The sequence below is a fragment of the Coccinella septempunctata genome, chromosome 2, assembly GCF_907165205.1.
Source record: "Coccinella septempunctata chromosome 2, icCocSept1.1, whole genome shotgun sequence".
NCBI classification, from domain to species: Eukaryota; Metazoa; Arthropoda; class Insecta; order Coleoptera; family Coccinellidae; genus Coccinella; species Coccinella septempunctata.
Genome location: NC_058190.1, coordinates 5,760,050 through 5,773,616, shown reverse-complemented (window position 1 = coordinate 5,773,616; position 13,567 = coordinate 5,760,050). Strand labels below are relative to the sequence as shown.

At 34.5% G+C, this 13,567-nt stretch overlaps 2 long non-coding RNA genes across 2 annotated transcripts; one reads left to right on the top strand and one right to left on the bottom strand.

Annotated features, from left to right (window-relative positions):
- The first annotated feature begins 4,927 nt into the window (after positions 1–4,927).
- Positions 4,928–5,819, top strand: LOC123308122. The gene is made up of 2 exons (XR_006537057.1): positions 4,928–5,117; positions 5,239–5,819. It is a non-coding gene; the product is annotated as an uncharacterized LOC123308122 (long non-coding RNA).
- A 4,672-nt stretch (positions 5,820–10,491) lies between these two features.
- On the bottom strand, positions 10,492–12,310 carry LOC123308119. Its single transcript, XR_006537053.1, has 3 exons — positions 12,133–12,310; positions 11,480–12,042; positions 10,492–11,333 (listed from the first exon to the last, which is right to left on the bottom strand). It is a non-coding gene; the product is annotated as an uncharacterized LOC123308119 (long non-coding RNA).
- Positions 12,311–13,567: the final 1,257 nt, after the last annotated feature.

Here is a 13,567-nt window from a genome sequence, read left to right as displayed (position 1 = left end):
GAAGTGAGAGAAGGTGGTGCTGGAAATTGTGTACCCCTTGAAGAAATAAACATTTTGAACGTAAGTTCCAAAAAAAGTCTCCTTTGCAAATCATAAATGAATCATTAGGAAATCGATCTGCGGATGATGAAAGTAAAGAAGATACTGCCATTACCAATTTCTTGCATGATCACAATTATGCATTCACTTATGACTCATTGTCTCCCTATGTACAAGCTGTGATTGTTTATATTGCTGGTTTTGTTTCTTTTAAAATTGGACAGAAACTGAAATATGAACCGTGTGTTGCACAGTTATTTGGAGTTAAGGAGGATTTCCTAAACTCCTTGATTGCAACAAAATCAAAGGGTGGTTTGAGTTACCCAAGTAATGGAGTCATTGCAATGCAGAAAAATTTTTAAGAAGCCAATCATATTCAAATAAAAAAAATTAACCGTGAAGAAGTTTCACTTAAAGTAATGAAACATTTTATTGGAAAAAGTGTGTTTGATGAAATGATTTTTCATTCAATAACGTGGTGAATCGTTTTTTTTTTCTTCATATTATGTGAAGGAACCAATGTGTACTTTCTGTTTAAGACCGAGCGTTTCGATCGACAACGTGCTGGATATTTTGCAATCGCATTAAGCGTTGTCACCGAATACGAATCTGTTCATTCAGATCTAGTCGTTGCGTTCTATAACGTGTTGAATCGTTTTTTTTTTTTTTTCATATTATACGAATACGAATCCTTTTTATTCAGATCTAGGAGTTGCGTTCAATAACGTGGTGAATCGTTTTTTTTTCTTCATATTATGTGAAGGAACCAATGTGTACTTTCTGTTTAAGACCGAGCGTTTCGATCGACAACGTGCTGGATATTTTGCAATCGCATTAAGCGTTGTCACCGAATACGAATTATTTTCATTCAGTTCTAGTCGTTGCGTTCAATAACGTGTTGAATAGTTTTTTTTTCTTCATATTATACGAATACGAATCCTTTTTATTCAGATCTAGGAGTTGCGTTCAATAACGTGGTGAATCGTTTTTTTTTCTTCTTCATATTATGTGAAGGAACCAATGTGTACTTTCTGTTTAAGACCGAGCGTTTCGATCGACAACGTGCTGGATATTTTGCAATCGCATTAAGCGTTGTCACCGAATACGAATCTGTTCATTCAGATCTAGTCGTTGCGTTCTATAACGTGTTGAATCGTTTTTTTCTTTCATATTATACGAATACGAATCCTTTTCATTCAGATCTAGGAGGTGCGTTCTAAAACGTGTTGAATCGTTTTTTTCTTCATATTATGTGAATGAACCAATGTGTACTTTTTGTTTCAGACCGAGCGTCCCATGATTGCCAAACTATCCGAAAATGCCGAAGCGTGGAATAAGATATTAAGGGATGTCGAATTTGCTATTAATAATACCGTATGCGAGAGTACCTGCGAATCTCCTGCCAAGTTGTTCGGAGTCCCACAGAGAGGATTTCTGGAGGATTCTATTAGCTCAATGCTTGAACTAATTAATCCAGACTCCTTTTACCCTGTAAAACTCGATTCAATTAGACAAATTGCTCATGAAAACATTAACAAAGTTCAAGAGTACAGTAATCAACGCTTTGATAAAATGCATAAGAAACCAAGAAAGTACAAAGTAGGGGACAAAGTAGTAATTACGAATCACGTCTCAACTGCCGGTGTATGTAAGAAGCTATTACCTCGCTTCAAGGGTCCATATGAGGTATAAAAGGTATTGCTTAGTGAAAGGTATATCTTAAGGGATGTTGACGGTTTCCAGGTGACACAAATTCCTTATCACGGTATCATTGACACCGTGGGTACAGGACCAAGACTCAGAAGAGCAAAATTTTTCGGAATAAAACTAATTGAAATTGATAAAATATTTATTGACTTAAGATTAGTATATATATTAATGATATTATGAACTATTGAAATTATGCAGTTATGTGTCTATAATTTAGGATTATGACTATGTATAATTATGGAGTGGTATTATGCTTATGAGGTAACGTTATGACCCTTAAATATTGCTTATGTATTACAACATTTATGAAGATTATGTATTATGTAACAATTGTGAAAATATTATGTTAATATTATGTTATGACATTTATGTAACACCTACCTATTATGTCAGGTGAAGTGTAGTGTGACAAAGAGTGATGATGCGAAGTGTTATGATAAGGATTCCGTTGTGAAAGCCTGTATGATCGAGGCGATCATATGGTCAGAATGCCCGAACTGTTAGATTAAGCATATGACATACGACAGTAGGTCAAAACACCTCTTATACAACTCTATGTTCCAAGTGGATTTGGCGCGAACTGGGGGACGCGCCCAACATATAGGTTAGCGTCAGTAGTTAGACAGTTGTGTCGATGATTTTGTAACCGTTGTTCAATAAAGCTTATGAAAAATTACTAATAAAAACTTCTTTTTCTGCCTTTATATGATCCTCTCTATTAACTCTAGATTGGTAGGAATTAACATTTGGCCTTTCAGACTCGATGACTCTTTTCCAAATTTTTTCATTAACAAGGTCTTCTAATAAGTCTAATAACTTCTCGATTCTAGAATTGATAGGTTGTCAAGTGAAAAGAGTAGTTTATATATATTACCGTACCGTAAATTTTGATGTCCCTTCATTTTATTATATTTAAGTAGTTATGCAGGCTCTCAATAGCCATATTGGTATTTATTCGTACATTCATTCTGTGGCAGTGGGCCCACATCATAATTCGTTCATTGCACTGGAAATAATGACTGAAAATAAAGAAATGAAATGATTTTGACCATACTGACTATATGGTAATTTACTTCTGTAAGTATTTCAAGAAATCCAGTTCATTTTCTTCTTCAAGATATTTAAAATATCCATCTTTCAATTCTAGAAATTTTGAAATACTGGTCTCTTTCAAGATATTTCTCATTCTTAGTTTCATTTCTTTCTTATTATCCGGTTTCTTCAATTTATTCCTGCCTTGAATATTCCAGTTTTGATGACATGCCAAGTGCAGAGTAAGCGTCTTGGCTTTTCAACATTGCTTCGCATCAAGCATTACAATATTTTATGTCATAATCTGTCATAATGTATTTGCACCTTAGGGACTCTTGCTTTTAATGACCTGAAATATATTTTCTGGATCGTTTGATCTATACGATTACTTATCAGAAATGCTACTGGGAATTCCATATTAGTCGTATTCGGGTTCGGATTTCGGACAGTTCAAGAATTGTTCTAGAACTGCGCAGAACTGTTGCGCACTAGTTTCGAATCCTAGAACTGTCCGAGGATGGTTCTCATTTCATGAAAACCCGAACGCAAAAAAAAAGTCATATTTCAGCTGTATTCGGGTTCGACTTTCGGACAGTCCGAGAATGGTTCTAGAACTGCGCAAAGGATTCGAAATTCGAACCCGAATAAAACCTATGGCGCGTAAAATATAAAAAAGATTTAAATCTCAATCTCATCTATTATCTGTGGTTATTTTGTACAAAATCCTCAAAGGTCTTTTGCCATCCATTGTTCTAAATATTTTGTGAAAACCCTCCATTCTTTTGTCCGAATTGTATTGTCGAAATTCTTTTGTTACTTTTTTGTTGTAAATATCTTGTTCTTTTGTATATATATATATACTAACTTAAATAACTACATTTTTTATTATTCAGATTTCAGTATGAATCATTTCCTACTCCTCGATAGATCTGATGAAAAATATTTCAATAGAGAAAGGACCCTCAAACTGCTTGAGCTCTATGAAATTTACAAAAAAAAAAGTATGTACCTATGAAGTGAAGTCGATGAAGAAGTTGTGGGAGTTGGTTGGCCAGGAAATGAGTAATCATTTCAAAATTACAATATCCGGCAGCAAGTGCGAAAACAGATTTAAAGTCCAGGAGAAGTGCTATAAGAAGGTTGTTGATCACAATAATGCAACAGGCAGGGGGAGAAGTAGGACGTTTCAATTTGAGAATGAAATGGATGATATATTCCACAAAAAAAGGAATATGAGGCCAATCGTCCTACTTTCCAGTGAATCAATATTCACCGAACCACCTCCACAGTATGGTGATCTTGATTCAGTCCCCTGCCTCTCAATTGAAGAAGAAGGGAAAGTGGTTATCGATCAGCCTTCTACTTCCCAACCAACTGTCCCACAATCGGCTGAAACTTCTAGAACTAAGCGTGTTCCCAGCTGCTCCTACTAGAAAAGGAACGATATTCTGGTAGAGCTAAAAAATGATCTCAAGTCATTTTATAGCAGAAGAGAACAGAGGGAAGCGGAGAAATTGGAAATAGCTAGAAAAAGACTTGAACAAAAAGTGTTAAAAAATCAGCTACTCAGTGAGTATATCGAACTATTAAAAAAAAGGATTAGTCGGTAATATTTATTGTGTATTTATGTGTTATTCCCCCCTCAAGATAGGACTTGATTTGTCCCTTATAGTGTTTAGTTGTATTGTGTATTTGTGTTATTCCCTCCCTCAAAATAGGACTTGATTCTTCCCTTATAGTTTTTAGTTGTATTGTTTACTTGTATTATGTATTTATGTGCTATTCCCTCCCTCAAGATAGGACTTGATTCTACCCTTATAGTTTTTAGTTGTATTGTTTACTTGTATTATGTATTTATGTGCTATACCCTTCCTCAAGATAGGACTTGATTCTTCCCTTGTAGTTTTTAGTTGTATTGTGTATTTGTGCTATTCCCTCCCTCAAGATAGGACTTGATTCTTCCCTTTTAGTTTTTAGTTGTATTGTTTACTTGTATTATGTATTTAGTATATAGTTGACTTTGACTTATCCCTTATGTAACATTGAGAGTAATTTCTGTTCCTGTAGCTCCTGTAATTGTATTTACATTAGTTCATTAGATTGTTAATGTGATTTTCGTTCCCTATGTAAATTATTTGTCTTTTTGTATTTATATGTTTCCTCTTCCTCAAGATGAGACTAGATTTATTTTTATGTTATTAGGTACATTTTTCCTCCATCAAGATAGGACCACATTTCTTTCAATTTTAGTAGATGATGATATGGATACTACTCCGCAGACACCCTTATGAAATGGGAAAGGCTTGGATATATGGCTTGATTTGTTTTCATTTCAGGTAACATTACTGTCATTAGATTGTTAATGTGATTCTCTTTCCCTTTATAAATTATTTGTTTTATGTATATATATGTTTCCTCTTCCTCAAGATGAGACTAGATTTATTTTTATGTTATTAGGTACATTTTTCCTCCATCAAGATAGGACCACATTTCTTTCAATTTTAGTAGATGATGATATGGATACTACTCCGCAGACACCCTTATACAATGGGAAAGGAAATGCTTGGATATATGTCTTGATTTGTTTTCATTTCAGGTAGCATTAGGTACTGACAAATATTTTCAAATATCATATTCATGCATCTTGTAAGTTTTTTCACCTCGTTTTTTATTATTTCTCAGTTCAGATAACAAATATGGGAACTTCTTTGAAAAGGCCTCAGTATAAAAAAAATTTCTGGAACAGGTGATGACAACAAGCTTGGTGACAGATAGTTCTTCACAGAAACCAGGATGTTTGTGGAATGGAAGAGAATGCTACAAATCAATTTTCCGAAAATACTTCATTGTAAATAGAGCACAATTGATTTATATCCTTTCTAAAACTAAATTATAATAACATTGTATATTTTATTTGTAAATTGGAAAGAGCTCTTGAGTGAAATTTTTTTTTACTTGAGTGAAGGTTTTCTTGCTTGGTTCTTTCCTTCATAAGCTTGACGAACCAAGAAAAAATTTAAAAAAATTTTCGCTATTCATGTTTTAATCTTTTTCTCTTCCATGTACATATTTGACAATTCTCAATGAAAGAGTACATTCCAAAAAGTTGATCAGTTTTATTAGCACAAGGAGATGATTATACTGCTTATATTTGAAAAAATATCTTTATAGATATAGTTATGTTGTGATTTGCCGAAAAAAATGAGTTTTGAAAAAATTTCGGTCTGAAAATTTTAAAATTATGGTAGGTGAAAAAAATTTGATAATTTACCTCTATCAACTGAGAAATGCCAATGTTAAAATTTTCTTTACTCGATAAGGGAATGATTGAAATGAAGATCTCAAATGCTTCATGAAATAATACACTAAATAACATTAATAATGTGTTCAATTAATATGGTTTCATATATCTAAGCATGTACCTACCCATACAATTCCTCTTTCTTTCGAATTGTTGTGTGAACAACATAAATAGCTAATAAATTAAAAAAAATTAAAACGGCATCGATTACCAAATCAAGAAAGAGATTATTTCTTTTCTATGATTCCAAACATTTTAGAGATACGATGTATGCACAATCTGGCAACAAAAGCACTGAGTGACAGGGTTGGCGCATGCGCATAATAGCAAATTCAAGCTCACTTGTGGATTCAACAAAATTACCTTAAGAGCTTTTCCTTTTTATTCTTTTAATCACCCTTGATATTTACTTATGTGCATTTGATACATTTATTCATAAGGATGAGAATATTTTATATAGTAAAATCAAAATCAAAATTTCAAATCGGATGAATATAATAAGAGGAAATGCAACAAATTGAGGTAGCTAGAAATATTGCAACATGATTAGTGAGTTGATACTTAATGTTCTCAATTTTTCAAAAATCAAGGATTGTGGATGATATGTTTCTCAGGGATTCTATCCCACTGTAAGCTGTAAGCATATCATTATGTGATCAGAAGTTTAATCCACTCAATATACTCTTTTGATAGTCGCAATGAAGCTATACCATTTGAAGGATAACATTACGAAAAATATTGGAAAGCTATCAAGTATAATGATTAAACGGATTCTACTTCACAGGTGTTTCTACTGCTCTCTATTTTTCATGGATTATGGATATGCTAAGGGATTCTATCCCATTGTAAGAATCTTGCATTATGTGAAAAGAAGTTTATTCCACTCAATATACTCTTTTTCATGGTTTCGAGGAAGCTGTATCATTTGAAGAACAACAAAAAAAATATTGGAAGGCTAGCAGGCAAGAAGTACAATGATTCATTGTACATTGCACATCGATCAGTGATAGTGGATTTTTTGTTGTAAGCTGTGAGTGTAAATTTTTTGCTTTGAGTGTTTGGACATATCAAGATCACCCTTCACAACAAAATTTTTTTACCAAACATGATATATTGAAGAGGCTGATGCACAATACCAAACAGTGGTTGATGTACTTCCCAAAGGAAACCCTTTTGATTAGTCAAAATGTTTTGACTAACTAAAGCTCTAACAAGAGAACTAATTGATATCGTTCAACTTTATGTGCAAGCACCTTCAAGAGCATCAGCTCTCACTGTACAGACCAAGGTAACTTAAAAATTATTGCTACTCTGAAATTAACTATGAAAACAGCATCACTACTACTTTGTTAACTGTGGACAGCTTTATCAAGTATATAATTCGTAGGTTTTGGCAACTTTGAGATTTATGGCTACCGGTTGTTATCAAGAAATAACTGGGTCAAACCATTTCATCGGAATAAGTAAAGCAAGTATGACTCGCTGAAATATGCGATGTCCTAAACACTCCACAAATATTTAATCGGTGGGTTTGCTTTCCAAGAAATATGATTGAACTGGAAAAATAAGACAGAGGTAGGTGTTCAGTTCAGAAAGAAGAAATAATAATGAACTCAAAGAATAAGTAGTTATTTGTTTATTTTTGAGTTTTTATGAAAAATATCAATTTCTTGGAATTGTTGATTGCACCCATGTGGCATTTGTATCACCTAAGGTGCTTAATGAAGGGCAGCCAGAAAGAGCCTATGTTAATAGGAAAAATTATCATTCCCTTAATGTTCAGTTGGTAATAATTTTTCTCCACCAGGCTCATATCATTTCAGAAATTATGATTCATAATTATTTATTTCTTACAGATATGCGATACATTGAGGATATTGCATGTGAATGCCAGATTTCCAGGCAGTACACATGATTCCTTTATTTGGTGAGACTTTGGAAAGAATCTATCGCCGTAATCTTAGCAATAGTTTTTTTGTTATAGGTGATTCAGATAATATTTTTCCATTGGTGTTGAGATTTCACTTTAATGCTGAACATATCTGATTTTGCAGGTTATCCCACAAGACCGTGGTTATTGACACCTATTTCAGATCCAGAAACTATTGACGAAGAAAGATTCAATGAAGTGTCAGAAGTGGTATTGATCGCTGCAATGGTGTTATCAAAAATCGTTTTCGGTGTCTTGCACTATTCTCCATATGTGGCAGCTACAATTAATCATAAATGCATGTGTGGTTTTATACAACATGTGTCTAGAAGCTGGTGTACCTGAACCACAAGAAGAGAATGAAGATGTAGTCCTAGTTGACTATGGCATATATATGCACCAACGCGTTTTCCAGGGGAGGGGAGGGAATATTAAATGTAATTTTTGAATAACACACTACGAATATTGTGTATATTAATGAAGGATGATCACGCCTCAACGGGGAGGCAATGAATAAAATAATAAGGATAAATTCAGATGCATACCACCCGACTATATGAATATCGACAAGTGTTACGATCCGAATGGTCATGGAATGGATCCATGGTCAGCATCTGCTTTTCTTCGGTGGAGCCAGGGGCTTGACACTTCGTTACCCCCACCCCAAATACGGTTTTTAGTTCTGCAATCAAACGCTATGTGGCACTGCATACGAAAATATATATCATATTCTCCGCAGATTACTGTATTCTGACATATTGGATTTGTGAACGCCAACAGTGTCAATGTCAATATTGTCAATATGTTTTAATGCAAATTCTTGTTTACAAACGAGATTTTATACGAGAGTAAATTAAAAATACCCATTTATTGAACTCAACAGTCTCATCAGGAAATCGATTTTACCCGATTTTCTTGTAAGAAATGTTTGATTCAAAGAACCACGTAATTATAACATTAATCGTTTATACTTAAACCAATCCAACCAAACCCTTAGAAAATTGTGTTAATGGAAATGAAAGTCAAACTGTGTAGTCAGGTATCAAGCCACTCCGTGGGGTCAATGATGAAGCTCATTTCTCAATGGGGTAAGTTTTTTTTTCAAACATAATAATACAAAAATTTACTATTTTCCTTTTTAGAAATCAAGCATCCGCTTCAGCTTCCCAGAGAGGCTATCGACACTGCTGACTTTATACTATTCTTGGATGAGTTATTTGATTCGTTGAATGTATCCAGAGCTTAGACATCCACTGCGAAACTCTTAGAGAAGACGGTTAGTATTCAAACAGAACACAATGTTTGTTGGGAGCAGGCGATACAAATTTTCAACACTATTTCATTTTATTGCCCTTGAAAGAAAAGATCCATTGTGGTGCCCACTTTGAAGAATATAGTGACAAAATTGAAAGCATTCCTTTACCTTATCAAAAACTATTCAATGATTATCACTTTAAATATATTCTCATTGGGGCTTTCAATCAAGATTGTTTAGAAAACCTTTTTGTGTACATTAGAGCACATGGAGTAAGGAATACTAACCCAAATGTTGAACACTTTATTTCATCATTCAAAACTTTAGTTATTAATAATTTCATGTCTGTGCATTCCTGGGGATCTAACTGTGAGGAAGATAAAACAGGAAGTCGTTGTTTAGAGACTTTGACATCTTTCCTGCAGGAAAATATAAAATCCACATAGGTCTTTGGGCAACTAATTTTTTCTTTTCCAAATTATTAATGCATTCTAAGCTTTGGCATGCTGTTTTTGATTTCTATTGCCGACTCCCAACAAACATTGTGTCCTTTTTGGATAATGTTGAAGATTTCTGAACATATCATAATTTCAACCTCATTTCCTATGAACAATATTATTACTGTTAATTATATAATTATTGTCTTACGAAGATATGTGACCCTATTGACATTTTACCTCTGCTCATATATTCATTGCCATAATTATAGCTTATGTATTTCCATATTTGTTTATCCTGTGCTGGAAATATCAATATATGTATATTTTTCATGAGAAGTTTTATTCCTCCTTAAAATTCGCCCTAATAATCCATATTATTCTATCGACGTCTAAAACAGCAGTGAATGGGCTAATTTAAATTTCGCGCCTTGCAATTGCAGTTTCCTGTTATACCGGAATTTCTCCCGATTAGTTGGGTGGCAACCGCATGGGGACGCTGAGGGCGGGATAAACTGTATTTTTCACCGTAGAACGTGAGTGTCAGATCTATTCTACTCTGTAATCTGTGGGTGGAGCGTACTCCATTTGGGGGCCTTGACGATGACAAATTGGCTAGCTCAATTCGGATCGTAACACTTGTCGATATTCATATCGTCGGGTGGTATGCATGTGAATTTATCCTTATTATTGTGTATATTGTTTCCCTAATTGCTTTCCACAGCTTTATTCTTGACAGGGAAATTCAAACAAAATATTTGTTCATAAATATTTATTGAAAGTGTAGCTTCAAATTAACAAAAAATAACTTCATATTGCAGTAAATAAATTATTATAAATAAATCTTGACTGAAATAAAGAAAAACTTATACAAATATTTGGAAATCTAATAACACTACGAGAAACAAACGAAAAGTATAAAATAACTTCATATTTCAGTTAATGAATGATTATAAATAAATCTTGACTGAAATAAAGAAAAACTTATACAAATAAAAATCTAATAACACTACGAGAAAAAAACGAAAAGTATAGTAATCAGGGTGAAATGTTCAAAAGAAACATATATTTAATATGATTTCAAAATATCACAGACGGTTATAGGCACTGTTTGCAGAGGCAATTTTCACTAAACTATCTGCCATTTTTTCTAATGCAGATGCTACTCTATTTTCAAAAATTTCTTTATTTTTCAACATCTTTTCCATCAGCGAAATTTTTTTATTTTGATAAATCTTGTCACTTTTGAATTTCTCAGAATTCAAATCTATGAATCTGCTGTTGGTTTTCAGGGATTCTTCCAACCTGTTTGTTTTGTTGCTTCTTCTCTTTTTGTGTATTGGAGTCCCAGTAGATTTTTTGCCACTGCCACTGCTGGCTTCACTTTGAACCAGGATTGGCCCAGATGTTGTACTAGGTACTGATGTCGGGGAAGTCTCCCAACCAGTTTCAGTGTGAGGAAGACTTTTGGTATTCTTCGTAAAGACTTTTGGTAGTCTTCGTACTCGTTATGGTATGGGGGAGTGTTGGGGCAGTATTTTGTGTGGCGCTATTAGAGCAATACTGGTGTTCCCTGAGTGCAACCTGTGTTGGAATGTGGTTTTTTTTAGCTACACTTTCATGACCTTCCTGAGAAAAAAAAAGTTTTTATATTCGAATGTATTTCTTGATTTCAAAATATTGATTGTCCTTATTCTTTTTGAACAATCACTCATTTTTGTGCAGCAAAAAAACAAAAAAAATATTTAAATTCTCATTTATTTTACTGTACTTACATATAAAAGATCTTCTTCCAAGAATGAAACTTCTTCGGATTCCTGAGTATTGAATAGTTACTATAGGAATGATGGATAGGATTTGTCTGTCCAAATAACTAGCTTCTATACTTGGTGGCAAAGGAGGACCACCTCCAGTACCCCCCTTGCATGATTTCACTCTTTTACGAATTTTCATTCAGTATTTTTTTTTTCATGTCAACCCATGTCTGAAACATGTATATACTGTAGTTTTCTTGGGAAATCCAGAAATTAATTTTTTATAGTCAATCCGTAACCAGCTAGTCCAACTCCATCTCTGGTGAGAGTATGTACAGTTATTCCCCGGACACCCTGTATACTATTCGTTACACCACATCACAGAAATAGGCAAAAATTGCCACCATTGTCATTCCCAGACTGGGGATGCTTTCAATAGCACTTGTTAGTCGGCAAAATAAATCCGAAAACTTATCCTGCCTAGCCATCTTCTATCTATGACGCCATTCTGTCGAATTGCCTCTATTCTTCCTTTTCCTTGGAAATGATGAAGAATTAATTTGTAACCATATTCATGACGTGGCCTGAAAATATAGAAATCACAGGTAAATATACAGAAATATTTATTGGATATGGAAAAGCATCTCTGCAATAACTTCCGAAAATAAACTTACTAGATAATTTATCTTCTGTGTCTGCAGATTTCATTAGTAGTCCTCATCGCTCATCCTCATCCTCATCGCACTCATCGCTAGCAGCTCAGAGGATCTACAGATAATGATGGACACCTATAAACATATATACGAAGCTTTAGGCCTTAGACTCAATATTGACAAGACCAAAATCCTGGTAAGTCCGCCAGAAAGCCTTCAAACAGATATCAGCCTGGACAATGAAACTCTAGAACAGGTCGAGCAGTTCAAATACTTGGGAAGCTTCATAAATACTAGGGCAAACCTTGACACGGAAATACACAACCGTATCAATTCGGCATCACGGGCATTCTGGAAGCTGAAGGACAGAGTGTTCCAAAATCACGACCTCAATCTGGAGACTAAGACAGCTGTTTACAGAGTAGTTGTCCTCCCAACGCTTCTTTACGGAAGCGAAAGCTGGACTCCCTACAGGCGACATATTGAACAGCTTGAACAGACGCAGCAACGCCATCTAAGACAGATAATGCACATCAGATGGTTCCACAAAGTTTCGAATGCAGAAGTCTTGCAGCGCGCGAGTTGTACAAAAATTGAGACTCAAGTAACGAGGGCCCGACTCAGATGGAGCTCTATACGGCGAACTCACTGAGGGAGCCCGGAAACCAGGAGGCCAGTATAAGCGGTTTAAGGATACACTACATCAATCCCTAAAATCAGTTAATGCCAATCATAACTGGGAACAACTAGCGTTAGACAGGTCACAGTGGAGGTCTTTGGTACACAGTTATAATGGAGAATCGAGAAGACTATCCATGCCCTGACTGTGGAAGGATCTGCAGGTCACGGTTGGGTCTCTTTAGTCACAGGAGGGCACACGGTCGCAACTAGCACTAAGAAATTACAAGTCTGTTTTTTTTTCTTTTTCTTCTTCTTCTTCTTTTTGTAGATTTATTCCCGGTAACGGGATACAGCAATGAAAAAAAAAAGAATGAACATTAGTAGTCCTTTAACACTGGACCATGTGGCAACTGGATTAATTTCTGTTTTGTCAAAAAAAATTCGATCCATTGACTCAAACTCCCAATATTCATAGTCATTACCAGACTGACTGAATAGGACGGACATTCCAACCTCAGTCTTCAAATTATCAGTTGTTCTGACTTTGATGAAAAAAGAAATACCGCAGAGCTTGTTGTAGTCCACAGAGTAATAAGAAATTGTTTTTCTTCAGTGAAAATTTTTGTGAAGAGTATCATTTTCCAATGTAAGTATTCAAACTTTGTAGTGATGGAAATATTCTTAAATATTTGAATTTCAGCATAAAATAAAAACAATAAAAATTATAACAATGGATCTGACAAAAATTAACCAGTGTGGTTCTTTTTCACAGCACCAGAAACCAATTGCATCACTCAAGGATTTGATAGTGGGTGAAGTCCATCGAATAATTGAT